This window comes from Gavia stellata, chromosome 16, assembly GCF_030936135.1.
Source record: "Gavia stellata isolate bGavSte3 chromosome 16, bGavSte3.hap2, whole genome shotgun sequence".
Lineage (NCBI taxonomy): Eukaryota > Metazoa > Chordata > Aves > Gaviiformes > Gaviidae > Gavia > Gavia stellata.
The window spans coordinates 15424910-15442741 of record NC_082609.1 but is presented as its reverse complement, the minus strand read 5'-3'; positions in this window follow the sequence as shown (position 1 = coordinate 15442741).

The window sequence follows — 17832 nt, the reverse complement described above, 5'->3', positions numbered from 1 at the left end:
TCAGAGATGCGCTATTCCATTTTGAACTTACTAATCAATTTTTCTTACATATATTTTGAATGCCCTGCAGCCAGCTCCTCATAATTTTGTCCTTTCACTAGAAGGGAAATAAATATTTTCATGAAATCAATATTTCATCTGAGCATCATATTCAAAGGTATAAATCACAAAAAATACTCATAATACTTCATCCTAGCAAAAAAAAAATCTATTTACAATGTAATATCATTAAAGCACTTCCCCAAGAATTGTAGCATTTCCAATAACACTACGTGTACAAATATTTATTTAAAATAATTATCAGTGATCAAACCCTCAAGATATTTCACCAATCTCAGTTAACGCAAGATGGATTAGAGCAACTACTACATGAAACAGAGCATAAGTAGTTAGTTAAATGCTCTCAATGCAAGTATTCACAATGGAAAGAGTAATGAAAAGTCTGATAAAATATTTTGAACCTGCAGGAACACCATTTTTTATTTTTGGCAACAAGAATACATATATGATCCCAGGCTCTATTTTCCTTGGAATAAGCCAACATAAATAGAATTAGAAAATATTGTAAGAAAACTTAGTATCGCGTCATAATGGAAAATACATTGGTTTGTAGCCTACGCAGTTAAAAAAAACCCCAAACCCTAACCCTATAGATGGCTTGGATCACTCAGTGTAAACCAGGCCCAACAACGCCTGCAAACCAAAGTACGCATGGGCTGCTTTGGGAGCATTGGGCCAAAGCTCAGTGTAGTTCTGGCTGACACTGCTCTAGTATGTCTCTTTTCTTAACACCGTGATTATAAGCAAAACACTCTTAGAATATAAATTAGCAGACATTATAGCAACCCCACCTCCTGGGGTTGAATTGTAGAGAATGTTGTTGCTAAGGCCAAGATAAAATGAACAGACACATGAATGACACTCATGATTACTCATTCAAATCTCTGCTGTGTCAGGCTTCACTTTATTTGTTCCTGATAAAAGACACAATCTTAATGCTTTATGTGGATCATTGTGCACCAATATTTGTGCAATTAATTCTACCAAGACAAGCCAACAGTTCAAATCTATAAATATTTACTTCTCACCTCATTGACTTCCTATTTATTCTTTTGGTGTTACCATGAGTGAAGTTGTAACACTCCTTTTCACTGTCTTTGCCTGAGCAGCTTTAGTCATCATGCTGTACCAAGGTTGAAAGAGCATCACAGTGTAACTCAGAGAAGGCTTCTAAGGATAATAAATGCCTTTTCATTGACTTGAATAGCCTAAGCCCTAAGTGTGTAACAAGCACATTCCTCTCTCTCAACTAGTGCCCTTAATAGCTGATCATTCCTGGAATAAAAGAAGCCTATAGAAGACATTTTTCCTAAGTGGTTTGGGCCAGATTTTAAAGACAGTGGGATCACCCAGCACCTTGAAAATATCCTTTCGTCCTGGACAAGATAAACTGAACTCTAATTGCTCCTAAACTGTTTATGCAACATCCGAGACTGCATACTGCAAATTCAAGTTAGTTGTTAGTATGTATTATAAGGAGAAATTATTGTCAGCAAACTATCCTTTGCTCAGAACACAAAGATTAACTGCTCTATTCTGCTGTTTGAGAAAAATTATTTCAATTGTCAGTGAAACAGATTAAAAAATGAAACTACTACATATAATGAAAGTCCATCTATACACATACTGGTGTGTTGGGCACGTCCTTTCCTTGAGAAATAGGAATTAATCTTACTAACTTTTGTACTAACAGGCTTTTGAATGCTAAGAAGGGATGAAAAAGACAGTAATTTCTGCTTGAACTATTGCATAACTAACTGTTACTGCACAGTGTCCGGGAATGTCTTCATCAAAAATGAAGTATAGACATAAAAGTCAGAGAAAAAGAATGTTTCTTTTTGTCTGATTATCCATAGTCTCATTAATCTTATATTCAACTCTTCTTCCAGAGGTAATGTTAAAAATTTGAAACCGGCACTGGGTGTGGAAATCCTACTGAAGAACATTGCGAAGAAGAAAAACATACTAACAGAGAAATACAAGAAAAGAAATATGAACACTGCCTTTGGAGCAAATACCCCTGTAATGGTTATATAAATGTAGGGAAACATTTTTGGACATGATGAATTCTGCCGTCTTTTCCACTAATGCACTTATTGCAGTTAAAAGGTACAAATCTTTTTCTAAGTGCGCTGATTCTTTTAGAGAAAGTAGCAAGCCATACCAATAACAACATCTGCTTAATAGAAAGGTCTAAGCTGAAGTTCGAGTATTTATTGCATGGAAAAAGCATCATTTTGAAATTGTTTCCAGCTTTTAACTGGCAGTTTTTTCTTTTCAGTGTTGAACTCCTTTTATTTTGTCATTTTAAAGGGCTCCAAATGGTCGCTGTTCTATTATGACTCACAAGGGAAAAGTGCATGTTTGAATTATGAAGCACAGTGATTCTCTGGAGAACTGTATGTGTATTACAGAAGGGTTTTTTTCACTGATTGATTGAAAACTATTGTTTCTGAGGTGCTGATTACAGGAGATGTCGATTTACAGACCCGCTAAAAGGTTTGCCACAAAATTATACATTGCATTTAAAATAAGCCCACACCAAGTACTTTTGTAAATTAGCATCAGTATAATATTACAGACTGGTTATACTGACACTGAAAATTGTATTTGTGAAGATTTAAAGAAAAAAGTCTAGTGACTGTGTCAAGCTAAAAGGAAACAATTCCATTTCTTCATTAAATGAGGAACTGAATTATTCCCTTGTTCCTACATTCTGATCTTGACCTGTAACACTGAAATCCTTTGTGCTGAAAAGTTGAGTTTCAACAGAGAAAGCAAAACCATCTACCATATGCACGTTTCTTCTCTCAGAGTACAACCAAATTTGCAGCTCACATTATACATTAAAATTCATGTAGCCTCACTCTGATCCTTATAATTCTCTATAACCTGGAAAAATAAAAATCTGCATATATAAATAAATAGACACCCTATTTTATAAGGTTAATGTAGTAGGTAAAATGGCTAATATCTTTTGTATCTTCAAATATAGTTTTCAACTTAGAGTTTAGCCAGAAATACAAATAAGCCACAGTAGAAATAACCTTTTAACTTTATCAAAAGCATAGAAAAATGTACTGACACTACATCTTCCCATGTGGTCAGTTTATAAAAAAATCTTCTAGTCTCTCCGGTTTTCAGTATCTTATTAGTTTAAATGATCCCATCCTTACTATCAAGTGGATGTGGTTTTGGGCTGATGCTTTTAGCAACAAATACCATGCACACAGTATTCACCCGCATGCCTCCATGCGGGAGGCTGGCAGCAGATAAAAACTCAAGACTAAAAATGCCTTGTGACCACTCTTCACATTTTGTTAAAATGTTCTGATACAGCACTGCTAGAAAAGAGAACAGTGACATAATTCTCTCAGTGCTTTAGCTCATGGAGTTTAAATGATGCTCTTGTTCAGCTTAGATAATGCAAACTGGAAGAGGTCAATTGGACAAAGCGAGAAAAAATTTGTAGGCCTGACAGAGAATATGAGATGACATTCCCTGATTTCAATAAAAGAACAGAATGTTCAAACCATCCTTTGACTCACATATATACCAGTTTAATTTAATAAAAAGAAGGCAAGAGAATGGTGAATGAATAGCTCAAGCAACTGGTGATGGGTTAAACCTGCCCTTCATCTGCAGAAGTCACTTTTTAATAAAGTAGTGTAGTTTCTCATAGACTTTAGAGAAAACACAGAATGCTCAAAGAGAAAGTGTGCAAGGATAATGAAAATTCTTCATTGGAAACATAAGCAAAAGTTAAAGAACTCAGTTTAAGTTATGCTGTACGTTAGAAAAGAAAGAGAAAAGCATGTGAAATGCCAAGTTTGCAAAGAAATATTTGTATTAAAGCTATCAAATGAGAGATGGCATTTTATGACTAATTAACTTCTCTGACTAAAGCTGGTATATCAGAGAGCAAAGGAAAGCACTATTAGAAATATCTTATAATGAAATCCAGAGTTTAGCCATCTTTGGTGCATACTTTGTGTAGCTGGTAATGCTACTCCCAGGGCTCACTGGATTATCTCTACACCACACTCACAATTTCATCTTCTGTGGCTCTTGCAGGGAGGCATCTCAAAGGTTTGTACACCCTTGATATTGATACATTGCTGTCACCTATACTAAAAGATAAAAATGAGATCAGGCTAATTATAGGTATATTTCTTTCATCACAACAATATGCAAATCCTTATGAGAAAAAAGAATAAAAGCATAGGGGTAAGTGGAAAATGGATTAAAATACTACATGGATTTGCCAAGCATGGATTTGCCAATCTTCTAGTGGTAGAATAAAGTATTTTTTTTAAAATAAGATAACCAGATTTTCATGATGGAAATTGAGATAATCCAATCTCTCTACAGTACAAAGAGAGATCTGATATTATGTCTCTTGGGAAATAATAAGGTACTGTGCAGAAGATAGACACTGGCATAAGAACTGTGAGGCATAAGGATGTGTAGAGAAAAGGAAGGAATGAACAGCAGTTTGTACAGAAAGGAGAACTAAGCAGCTGCAGTTTGCTAGTAGAGTTTAGTAGTAAACAGAATACACTGTATAATAATATATAATATTAATAGTAGAGCGAATCTATACTGATAGAGTGCAGTGTTACAGGCAAATATTTTTCAAGTCTATCATGGAGAGATCTAAGACAGGTATCGAATGACAGGGGAACCCATCAAAATCAGTAACAGTTCGAATAATTCCAACAGATTGTTCTGGTTTTTTGTTGCATATTACACAGCAATTTTCTGAAAATTTGTAGTCAGATGTGGTGGAACATACAAAAATTAAAAAAAAAAAATCAGAAGTGAAGAAACCAGAAAAAGAATCTGCCTTGAATTTTTTTCTTTGGAAATACAAGTATCTACAGCTAATCTGATATAATCAAGTCCTGCTAGCTTTTGATTATTATAAATCGTTGGAGTACTATTATAGAATTATTCATTTAATATCAATTTTTTAAAAAATTGAAAGTTCATAATTAGAATACTACAGTTGATGGTACTTTTTATTTTGAAGACTGATCTACAAGCTTTCTAAGGCATTTGAATATGTAACCAATATAGGTAAAAGTCATAAATTACATAAGTACTTCTTTCATAACTAAACCAGGGAAGTGCACAGTCATGTCGCAGTGCACAGGAGTACACGCAGGGAAGTCCAGGACTTCACCGTTACTTGATCTTGAATAACAATATTTCACAAGATAGATTATAGCTTCTATTATATCTATGGAACTGATCCCATGGTCATCTTAAATAGGGGCTCCATCATATAAAGAAAGCACACTCATGCACTGTTTTAGAATTTGGATAAATTAATCTCAAAGTCCATATGTCCTTCACTTTTCATAGCTGATTGGACACTGCAAAACTAAAAAAAGCAACGCCTCAGCTCATTTTATCATGCAGTCAGTAGCACAGGGCATCATTAAGAAGGGTTTACCTATCATATATTCTTCACTGTGTAGTGTATATTGCTTAGCTTTACATATATATGTGTAAATTTTCCAATTTCGGAGATTATTTTACTTATTCTAGAGTTGGAGTTGGAGGTTGACTACTATTCAAACACAACTACGTGTAGGAAACAAACCCTTTAATTTGCTAAAGTAATTTGAGGACTGATTCAAAAAAATCAAAGACATAGTTGTAAACGGCACAGCAGACATATCTGTCTTTCGTGTACCTAATAAGCATTTTGGTTAGTTTAAGTTATCTTGATTACTATACCAGCACCGCTGCTTGTTTTCAAATTACAGAACACCATAGCTGGAAATTCATGAATTTGAAAACATTTACCATTTCCTAAGCTTAGGCAGGGCTTTTGAATTTAACATCCAACTGTTTTCAAGGATTATTCTGTATTACATTTTCTGCATAACAAATTTAGCTAACATCCTTGCACTTCTCTGCTTTCTCTTGATCACATTGTGAAATAACCACAGTAGTTTAAATACAACTCTGGGAATAAATGCATAAGATTTCCAGCCACCATCTGAGATAAATATTTGCATAATGTTTAGTTAAATCCCTACTGAACAGACTAAGACCTCTTATCACTGTCCAGATGGAATCCTGAATTTATCAAAGCATACACACCTTTGCTGGTATTAATTCACGTATTTAGCAAACCTAAAGCCAGTTTCCATTCACTGAGGTTTTTTCCTAAAAGTGAAAGGGGACTGAAATGTATATATATTAAGAATTAAGTTGTGCATCATTTACAACAGATCCTTAAAAATCGTCAGAGACTGTTTCGGCTACAGGCAATGCTTAAAACCTAGGTGTACTTCATTTTACTATCTACCGGTGTTGAGGTGCAAAATAATTCACTACAAGTGGGATATTCTAGATTTTAAATCTCTCTGGATGAAAATACATTACCTTTTTTTTTTTTTTTAAGAAAAACAGATCATTACTCAAAAGAAATGGATCTTTCTAAAGTTGATGGAAGACAAGGCGTTTCTTCTGAAAACTTACTTTGCTAAACATCTGATTATCTACCTAGATATGTTATAGTCCCTCAGCACTCACTAGATATCCAGCAATAAAATACAAGAGCATTTAACTCAAATACTTATGAAGTCCCAAAAAGTAATCAACTAGAGAAAATGTGACTAAATGCCAAATCCATTGTTTGTCCTATCTCCTGCCAGCTTCTGCAGATAACCTGTTTCATTAACCATGATAACTGACAACTAACAATATAGTGTGTGTGCTGGGAAATAGCCAAACTACTCCTTTTATTGCAGCAGCATATACCATTAGGATGGAAAAAGTATCCTTAATATTAAAGGAACTGAGGATAATTTTTTTTATTTGCTCTCGTAATGGCTTTCCTTAGTTATATTCTGTTGGTGGCAGTGGGTCTATTGATTCCCTGCTATAACCAACAGTACCTACTTCAATGAAAAGTCGGTCAGAAAACTAGGCTACTATTAGAGTACTTCGTGATTTCTATTAATAGTACTTAGAGTGCTATTAATAAAAAGAGAAGGTGCAAGCATAGTGAATATTTCAGTATGTATTCATTGCAACAGATGTTTTAAGAATAATGATCGTCTTTTTAGACTGAACATATGTGGGGATGGCAAAGAGATAAGAAGGTGACTAAATTTTCATCTAATTAAAAGCCGTCATAAACACTGCATAGAAAGAGTCAGAGTGGTGGCCGGATGGGTCTTGAGCCTATTGTTCTTCCTGTAAATATTTGGGTACTTGACTCTGCAAGCCTTAATGTTCTTAAGGCTGGTACACAATTACACATGGATAGACTACAAGGAGCGATGGGTAATACCAGAATACCAGCATGAATTAGAATAGCAGGAACTGTTTCTTTTATTATGATCACATACCACAGTGCCAAGGACAACATTACTACGCAGGATGGAAAGACATAAGATCACAGACAAAGGCTACAGAAACATTGATAAAAGAAGATTCCTTCTGTAGGGCAGAATTCAAAGCTTACAAAACAAAAAGCTCCATCCCCCATCAATTTTGCCAGCAGATACTTAAGGGTGCGGCAGAATTTATAAAAACACATTTTTGTACTTTTTTATTATTTATTCAAAAATATGTAAAAAAGAATTTTTGATGCAAAACTTTATTTTGAAATAAGTGAAAGGATGTAATGATTCTTCTTAAAGCTCCATCTTTCAAAACTATACCCTACACTACAGTTAAATGCAATATTCTACAATAATGATTTAGTAGCATGTCACATCTATTTATCACTGGTACAAAACCAATCACACAAGGTGCAGAGCAGTAAGGACTGAGGCCCAGGATTCTTTTTATAGACAGAGGAGCTTGACTGACACAGACAGGTAACGGGCCTTGCTCCATACAGCTTTCTAGTAGTTTGCCTGTTTACTCACCTAGGCAAAACACCAAAACAACAACAAGCTGTCAGTTCAGTTTCACCAAGAGGCCATTTGGATATATTTTAACCTCGGACTTAACTAAATATTAAAAAATGCTGCAACTGACCCGAATTAAAATAAAGTCTACTCCCCTTTTGAGTTCAGTGCTGCAAGTAGTTACAATATTGCTATGTGGCTCCAGGTTAAAAAAAAAAAAAAAATAAAATTATATAATTTCTTCATTTTATAAAAGTTATAGATGGAATATATGCAATACAGAAATGTCTATATATACATATAAATACATATATGTAAACATATATAAGTTACAGAAATTAAGGCTATACAATCACACAGTGATGTTTATGGAGTCTCAGTTTACTGGTTGCAGGTAAAGTTTAACCTGTTGCAGTTCCCTGGAGGTATGTTCTCCAGACAGTCTCATCCACGTGAAATGATATACCCTTCTGGCTGCTCTCCGAACTAAATGAATATGTCAAATTAAGAACCCCCACCCATTTTTAAAAGCACTGACTGCTTCATGGGTGCAGTTTAGGGAGCACTCTGCCAAGAAGTGAGCTCATACCCCTGGGATGGTGACCACCTCTGTTGGAGGAGCTCACATGGGAAGAGCAGCCTGGTGCCTTTCAAGAGTTAACAAACAATCAGCAATGGCTTGATGTAGGATGGGAGAAATGGTTCCTGCTCCCAGCTCCAGAAGCCCAGGCTGTAGCCTGCAGTATGTGTTCAGCTTTCCCAGCTTCTACTGCAAGGCAGCAACTGCAGGGGAAAGAAAAGACCACTGCAGCAACCACTGTGGTGCCCTGAACATCATCCAGTGCTGACTGTCTGTCCATGTCCTCACTAGACAAACGTACTGGAGTTTGTGAAACGAGCTAACACAAACACTAGAAGGCACTAACTTAGGCATATGAGTTTTCCATGAGTAGAGGAGACCTGAATTCTCCTTAGAAGAAAAGTCTTCACATATATCCCACTGTCCTCACAGACTCCTGATGCTACTGCAATAACTGGTGCCAACGTCAGAGGTCTTTCCAATTCATCTGCATACTGCAGCACACCACACTTTCACTTGCCTTTAACAGGTGACATTGCTGATCAATCACAGACTTAGTCACTTCCAGGTCATGATGAAATGATATACAACTATTTTTTTTCCATTTACTGAAGTCAATAGATTTCCATTTACTGAAGTCAATAGTCAAAGAGATTTTTCCAGTGACTTAAAAGCTGGTCTAAAACATATATAAGGTTGAGGAAAACTGATTGATAATAGACATGATCTGAGGCTTTTCCTACTTGAAATATCTTTTTCCCAAAAGAAAGTTTGGGTTTTGGAAGATGTAATGGGTAAGACGAGAAAACAAGCAAACTGAAAGTTTTGTTTCCTCAAAAACTGTGAAATTTGTTCAATGAAGTTACCTCCTTATGAACAAACTAAGAGGGGGTCTGGATACCTTGAGTCACAGGAAAATCTCTCCAGTAAAATACAGGTGCAGATCATAGTGGGCAGCACAGTATACATTTACCCCCATGGATCCAGCCGCTCAGCTTGGAGCCAGACAGAGCTGTGAGCCTGCACCGCCTTGCACGTGCCTGGATTTCTCTGTAGAGTGCTTTCCAGAATTGCAATTTGTACAGAGATGTATTGCCTCGCATACAGGACCAGACAAATACGATGACGTTCCCTGCAAGAAGTGAGTGTGCTCAAGGAGCTGTACAGATGTATTGCCACAGTGCTTCCCACATGGCTAATAAGCCCTTCCGTAAGTAACCTGCTCTGTTCTCTGGTTTCTCTACATCCGTAGCACATTTCAAGTGTGGTCTGGACAACGTGCATGCCTCTAAACAGGTTTTGTTTTACCTGTGATTTATTTGCAGAAACAATGCATGAAACCTTTCTACTGGAGACGCTAACTGATCCCTGTGAGATCTGAGCTCATATAACTAGAATCAATCATTTACGTGCCCTTATCACACACCATTTTCTTCCCTGCCCTCCCCCACAGAACTTAAACTCTGATCTCTTTTCGAACAGATGCAACATTTTCATTTGGTGCTGTGAGCTACTGCTACTGCCACTGTTTGAAAATTGCAATATTACACATTACCCCTTTTCATGTTCGACATTAAAATGCATTTTTGGACACTCAACAACTTATTGTTTAAATTAATCACAGACACCAACATCCATTTTTTCCCTTTGTTTGACTGAGCTGAACTTCCTTTGATTCATGTGCTAATGGAAACAAATGATATAATCCACAATGAATAATTTTGCTGTGCTTGAGATGCGAAAGCAATAATAAAATAGTAAACACAAGTTAGCAGACTTCCTTGTAAATGCTACCACTGCTTTCTTTGTCATGACAACAGATATTTATCTGCTGCCTACTTTTCATTTATATGCAACATAATGAAGTGAAAGTGTCTTTCCTTTCTAAAACAAAAATTTCCAGGATTAACAACTCATACCAAGCTATGGATGATGATTTTCACTGTGTGTATCAGCATTACCTATCAGCAGGTTAAATGAACTTCATTTAAAATTCTCCTCTACCTGTCACTTACACTTGTATGATGCAGATTTAGCAGTAGTAGGGTTTTCAAAGTCCAGTTTATCCATGCGTGATTCAGACCTAATCTATATCTAGTTTTATACCTAGAGTTAGGTAGAAAAGGACTTTCCCAGGGTACAAATATAGACAAGATTTTTTTATATTACACTATAAACAATATTAAAAACAAAGCTCAGAAAAGAGTCACAGCTTGTTGCATTAATACAACTTCCTTACTGCTTCATGATGAGAGTCGGAAGGGAATGTTGGCTGCCAACCAACATGATCTTACTGATAGTTCCCAATCCTGCAAAGCCCATACTGCAGAACTCTTTAAAAAAATATATACAAATAGCAAGTGCGATGAACCTTAATGTCTTATGGCAACCTAAATATGGCTGAGACACACCTCAACCCTCTTAACACCATGCCAGCCTTTGTTCAAAGGGGCATCTAGATATCCAAACTTCATAGTCATTTAAGACCATGCTGCACCCCTGGAATTCAAAACACATGTTTAAACGTTTTAAACAAGTGCCTGCATGTCAGCTGCTTCCGTCCCCAGTCTTTGCTTAAACTACAATAAAGACAAATTACTGCAGGCAAATAGGAATAGGCAAGTGGGGATAAAAATTTTTTGAATTATCACAGTTACATTTATCACAGTTCATTGATTTGCACCCAAAGACCTGCTTCTTAAAACAACGCTACCAGGAGAGCTTAGGCATCTTTCTAAACTCAGTCCCTTTAAGCACAGAGACCGGCCCGATAATTTCCTTTCCGAAGATGGCACTCTTCAACTACAGACTTCCCATCTTTTCAAGCTCCCCAAGCAGGACTTAAACACTGCTGCCAGAACTAGTCACTAAAGTCGTCACTTCACGAAAGAAACAAATAATAATTTTTAGCCATATGTATTTGATACATTTCTAATTCACTGCCCAAAGACTATTTAACTTCAAAGTGCACGTGACCATAGACAGGGGAAAAATGCTGCAAAATGTTTGGGCAAAGAATTCCTCTTCCTCCCTCTCTCTCTCATTTTTTTGTTTTTCAATATCAAACAATTCTTCATATTTAAATGAACCAGATTATTACCTCAATTATTAGGTTCCAAATCTAACAATTACATTCAAGTTGTAATTATAAACTAATGAGTCTTTAAAACAAGAGTTTGGCAAAGAAGCATTTAAGTATCAGAAAAATGTTCTTGAATAGTAAGATATGCTCTACTTATATGCAAAATGCTTCATAAAGCTGTTTAATATTCACAGTAAAGAGATAGAAATAAAACCAAGTGTTTTGTTTTTGAGCGTGTATAAAGGGAGGAAAACAGGCTGCTGCGGGAAGGGGAATAAGAGAAAAGTAATCTATGTCAACTAACAAAAACTGATTTATATTCCCAGTCTGAGAAAATGATCAGAAAGAAACTAAAATAAGATTGTTTGACCTATGTACCAGTCATAGCATATGCTTTAAAGAGGAAAAAAAAATGAATACAATATATCCCTTACTACCTTCCATTGCTTTGATATGTCCAGAGGGAAGATGTATGAGATAAATTTCTGAGGCTGAATTTTTCACAAACAGTTTGACAAATTAAACAATCATGGAAATATAAGATTTCAAAGATTTTAGGTAGAATTCATCATAAGTGATATATTGTTTTCATCAGGGTTTCAAAAACAGTTTTACATACAAAAATACATACTTAAGAAGAGGAAAAGAAAACAAAAATGTTATAAAGTGTTTTTTCCCTATGCCTACGAAGTAAAGTAATAAACCTTTCCCAAGTTTTCTAAAAACCTTGTTGAGTTCAGAGAGAATAACCTTCAGGAAGCTATTCTTTCAGTTGTAGTCTCACCAACATGGTCCAGGGTGATACGTGATATTCTTAGAGATAAGAATCAAAATTAGGAACTTCAACCTTTTTTTAAATTTTTTTTTTTTTTGCATATGATGAGATAATATTCTTCCAACTTCTTCTGTACGTCTGGATTTTAAAATAAAGCAAAAGCCCCCCCAAAAACCCTGTAATTTCAGTTCCTTCAGTCCGGGGATTAACAGACTTGCTTTTAGAGGGCACATGCTTATAAATTCTGGAAATCTGAACCTGTCATTTTTCACGCTGACTATCTCCACAATCCTTCATCATGTGTGAAAATTATTGCCACTGTCTTTGTTAGATAAAACTTCAAGAAATTGGGAGGATGACTTCAATGAAAAAGTGTTCTTAATTTCAGTAAATTTGAATAAAATGAAAAAAAGAATCTGCTCTTTAAATCCACAGGAAGAAGTGCTTACACAGAGTAACTGCATGGTTCGTTCTTGTTACAGAAATCTAATCCATGTCAATTGGACCTACATTTTCCATTATTATTCAGAATGCATATCTCTGATCATCTATTGTTCCAGGACCCTGTATGAAATTATCTTTCAAAATCTTACAGGATTACAGATAAAAAAAGCTGACTTGACTACAAGCATTAAACATATGTTTTTCCATCACAAAAACTCAAAATTGAGAGGTTTTGTTGTTTGGGTTTTTTTTTAACTTGGGGAGAACATGTTACAATTTTAATGTATTCAGAGGTTTAACTTTCCATTTAAGAAGATGTCACTGGGCTATAATAGCCAAAAATGACTATACATCAAAAATATTAATGTGTCTTTCTCTCTGAACATGTGTCAAGGAAAATAACTTTTCATATAACACAAGATGATAAGAAAAGAATATTTTGGTCTCTTTTGATGTAGTAGTTTGTACAAAACAGTTGTACTGCCCAAGCAACTGCTTTGAATTCAAGAGAGGGAACAATACTGATACACCCACAGTAAACCAACAAGTTGAATATTTTAGTACCCCAGTAACAGAATGTGAATAATTGATTGGTGTTTGTTCTCCTAGCTAACCTAAAAAAATATAACCACTCCAAGCATCGGGAGGTAGATAGAAAGTGAAACACTTTTCTTTCGTTCACAAATGTGTGTTGCTTTTTTCTTTAATATTCATACAAGACTGTATTTAATTTAGCTCACTTTAATTTTACCTTTGATTGCACTTAATTATATTCCAACACAAAGTACCACTCTGACATGAAAATTCAAAATATTTTATTCTGAGCATGTCCAAATGAAAAGTTTGGATTTAAATTCCCCCATCCCCCATTGGGTTTTTTAGATAAAGCAATGTGCTACTATGTAAGTTAATCATATTAATCTTTCCAAAACCACTTTTGTTTGAAATCTGTATTGAGTTAAATCCGTATTGAGTTATATACCTGAGAAATCTGTTGATTTATTTGAATATTTAAGTCCCAAACACAAGAAAATGTTGTGCCATTTAACACATATAAGTAATTGTATGAAGTAATGATAACCTAGCAAACGTTTTATGTTTTAATTTCAGCCACTCTATGAATCTTTAGTTTCATGTAATCCATTGGATTAACTTAAAATTGCCCATTTTACCTAGCATTAACCCTTACCTCATTGTTCTCTAACGGACAGCAAAACCCCTGGGGCTGTTTGGGGAGAGATATTGATAACATTAATGAAGGATATTTTCAAATAAAAATACTTACTGCTGAGGGCAACATGGAGAACAATAAACTTTTGGCAAAAATTATTATCATTGAATACTGAACACATTCAGCCTCTCAGAAAGACTTGACAAACAAAAAGGTGATCAGCATACCCAAACAGCATGGGAAGGGAGGTTGGGTGAAGTGAGAGGGCAGCATTCACATGCTGTCCAAGGGAGGGAAATAGAAAGAGCAATACGTTCTTGCCACTGAAACAGCAAAAACCCACAACAAAGCAAATCAAGAAAAGAGAGCTTTCTCCAAGGGGAGTAAAAAGAAAACGTCAGAAAGGTCAGTCTATCACTAAGTCCTTTTTCAAGCACATCAGAGCTTGCATGCTGAATACTGTGCGTGGTCCTGTTCCACGATGCGAAAAGTTTACATGAGCTCTAAAGCCAACGACACAAATTTATAGATATAAAAGATAGAAAGGTCCACTAAAAGAGGCCACCTCTGCCCAGCAAGCCCCTGAACCACCCGCTGCTGGGAGCTACAGCTGCTCTGGGGTTGTGCCGCCAGGGACTGCTTCTACCCTCATCCTCCGCCCAAAGCGCCCCTGGCCGTCGTAACTGAAGATCTTATGCACTAAAATAGCCATAACTGTAACAGACAATAAAACTACTTTTCTACATTTCTGTCTTCATTTGTTTCAATTTTTGCTGTGTTATTTTCCTTTACAATTAAATGTTTTGTCATCTGCATTAAAGTCTTCAGGCAATGATGTTATCAGAAATTTGGAGAGATCTCAGTCCTAATACAAGCTCTTTTCAGCAAACACCTTTATAATCTGTTTTGAATACAGACTTAATAAATTCTATGGATTAGCCCTTACCAAGTTTATTAATGACTTTGTAATTGTGCAGATTATGGGTGCAATATTCAAAGCTGTAAGAAGAAACATTACTTTTACAGTTACAAATACAAGTTTCCAGTACAAAATGGGGTTATCCTGTACCATCCCAGCATTCAGCTCTTATCACGTAAGTGCTCTAATCCATGATCTGATCCTATGAGAGTCATATTGATAGCTATGCTCTTTGGGTGTTTAATGACACTTGCATAATTGGAGGCACAGAGAATCTTAATGAAGAAGAAAGCATGATTGCCTTCAATACGCTATTTGCCTTCTCACTTCTTCTAGAGCGTGAGGTGGTCAGTTCCGCTTGTTTTTAGGAAGAACCTGCACAAGCATTACATGGTTAAGAACAGAGCTGCTATTCTTTTGGATCAGCTAGTTCCCAGCAGATGAACCGAGTCCAGTTTTAGTTTCACAGACTATCACTCTGAGAGCAAGGTTTTTGTTGTGCCCTAACTACATTCATTTCTGTATTTTTAAGTCACTGTCTATTTTGCATTTATTCTTAACTCTCAATCTCAGACAATTTAGTGCAATACCTTTGTACAGCTTCTTACAGCTGTTCAATCAGGAGCATTAGAACCATGAAAAACCTAATTTGTCAGTCTACATCAACTTTTAAACATTCTCCAGACTGGTTCAATGATAGGGCTGAAGCTCACCTGTTTCCCCCTCATTTCCCTCTGGTAAATCCTAATCAGAAAAAGGCCATCACTGAGGTCTAGAGAGAATATCACAGTGATAGTGTGACTCAAGGAGATACCTGTGCTGAAGATATTTTCCACATACTAAATCAGCCCTAATTCATTCTTTCATCACTCTAAGATGATGAATATTCTTTTAAGAATTTGAATGTCTCTGTCAAGTAAATAATGATAAAAAGGGCAGATATATTTAGAGTATCACAAATATATAGCTTCAGAGCTAAGGCATTATATTGTGTTTGCATTCTACACAATATCACATAATCAGTAGCGTTCTCCTGCACATCTCAGGCAAATACTGCCCAGAAGTTAATAGTGTAAAAAGTTTCAAACAATGTCAAGGTTCTCCATAATTCTACAAGTAACTTTTTATAATTAAGTTTTCTGAAGTTACTAACCTTAATACTAGTGTCTTATAACATTCAAAACAGGTATTCATAACACAAAATCCCTTTATATCAAATATACCTAAAGTGAGAAGTATTGGAGGGATCAATTCCATTTGGTGCTTTCATGCAGCTAGAATACAAAACACTTGTGAAAGGGGTATATACTCTGATACATGCAACAGCTGCTTACCTGGAATGTAAATGCTGAGTAATAGTGCTAATAAGGGGGAAAAAAGACAACTTCAAAAAGAAAGAGATCCATTCTAAAGAAAAGTACAAAAAGTACAATTTATTGCGTAAGATAGATTTTCTGTTCTCTTTATATTTGAGATAACTTCTGTAATAGAATGATGTTTCTGTGCATGTCATATAACGCCCCAGAGTTATTGCTCAAGTGAAGTGATCTCCTCAGAGATATTCGTATGTTCTCTAGTTCTACAGTCAATTACAGTTCTGATGTTCCACACTGTTACCCCACTTGGATTTCATTAACACCTAATTTACAAGCATCAACCATGTAAATGGTTGGAGCAGATGCAGAAAAATAATTGTAATTTGGGCTGAAGTCTTCATTTCCCAACCTAATTCAGTAACAATAAAATCCTCTCTCTGAAGAGTAGACAGGAAGACTTTATGCACAAACGCAACTGCATAAATATTCTCAACCCTGGGAATTTAACTCCTGGAAACAACCCATGAATGGAAGAGCAATGTCCCAAAATATGAATGAAGCAATATGGGACATTGTTCTTCACATAAGGATTACAGTAATAAAATAATTATGAAACAGGAAATTCCTAATGTCTCCAATTAAGAATTTTCTCAAGTGTTTTAGCTTTAAAGGACACAATACTTGGCTTCAAGGGAAGTTTCCTGGGTGCTGAAAATATTATCTACTAGGTTCTACCTCAATCTACAGATCCAGAAACTCATTTTCCTTTTGGGGTACTTCTGCGCAAGAACTTAAGCTCGCTTACCTTATAAAACACAGCACAAAGTACAGAGACTTTTGCTGACGGAACCTGGCAAAGAAAGAACAATATGACCTCCCAATGAGTTTAATTCTTCTGATCTCTGGAACCACTCTCAAATAATGCCAGAGGCATACACTTGGGTGGTAGAACAACTGCTGCCTCATCTATTACAACTTCCTTCTAGCAATACGCCTGAACGTTTTTAATATGAAAGCTGTATTGACATTTCTACCATATCCATTTTTTTTGACGCTATCACATTTTGTACTAGTATTATCTCTATCTATCGCTACATAGTACAAAGTGCCATAGTTCAATTTGTCAGTAGACAAATTTGTGAGTTTTAGTCATGTTTGAGATGCTGTTACTCTTACTCCAGGACACACAAACTAAATGAACCACGTGACAAATCAACAGCATATGAAGAGAGGAAATTTTATAGCTATTCAAATGCTGCAGAAGTAGATCATAATGTCTGCAGCTGAAGTTTTACTGTGGTAGATTACTTTGAAATAGGTAGCAATAGTCATTGATTAAATATTAAATATTCAAATATTTTCTATTTCAGAAACGTAATTACTAACAGAAATGACTATGTACAACATTTCATACTACTGAAGTTCTTGAGGGGGATATGCAAAAACCCCTGCATTTTTCAGAAGACACATTTTGAGCTTTACAAAGCTCTCAAGCTAATTTAGAATAAACAATGTAAGAAACAATAGGAATAAAACAGAAGAGAGGGTCTGGGTAACAGTCGTTAAAAAACATCTGCACACTGGAAACTCAGAGTCTACACCCGCAAA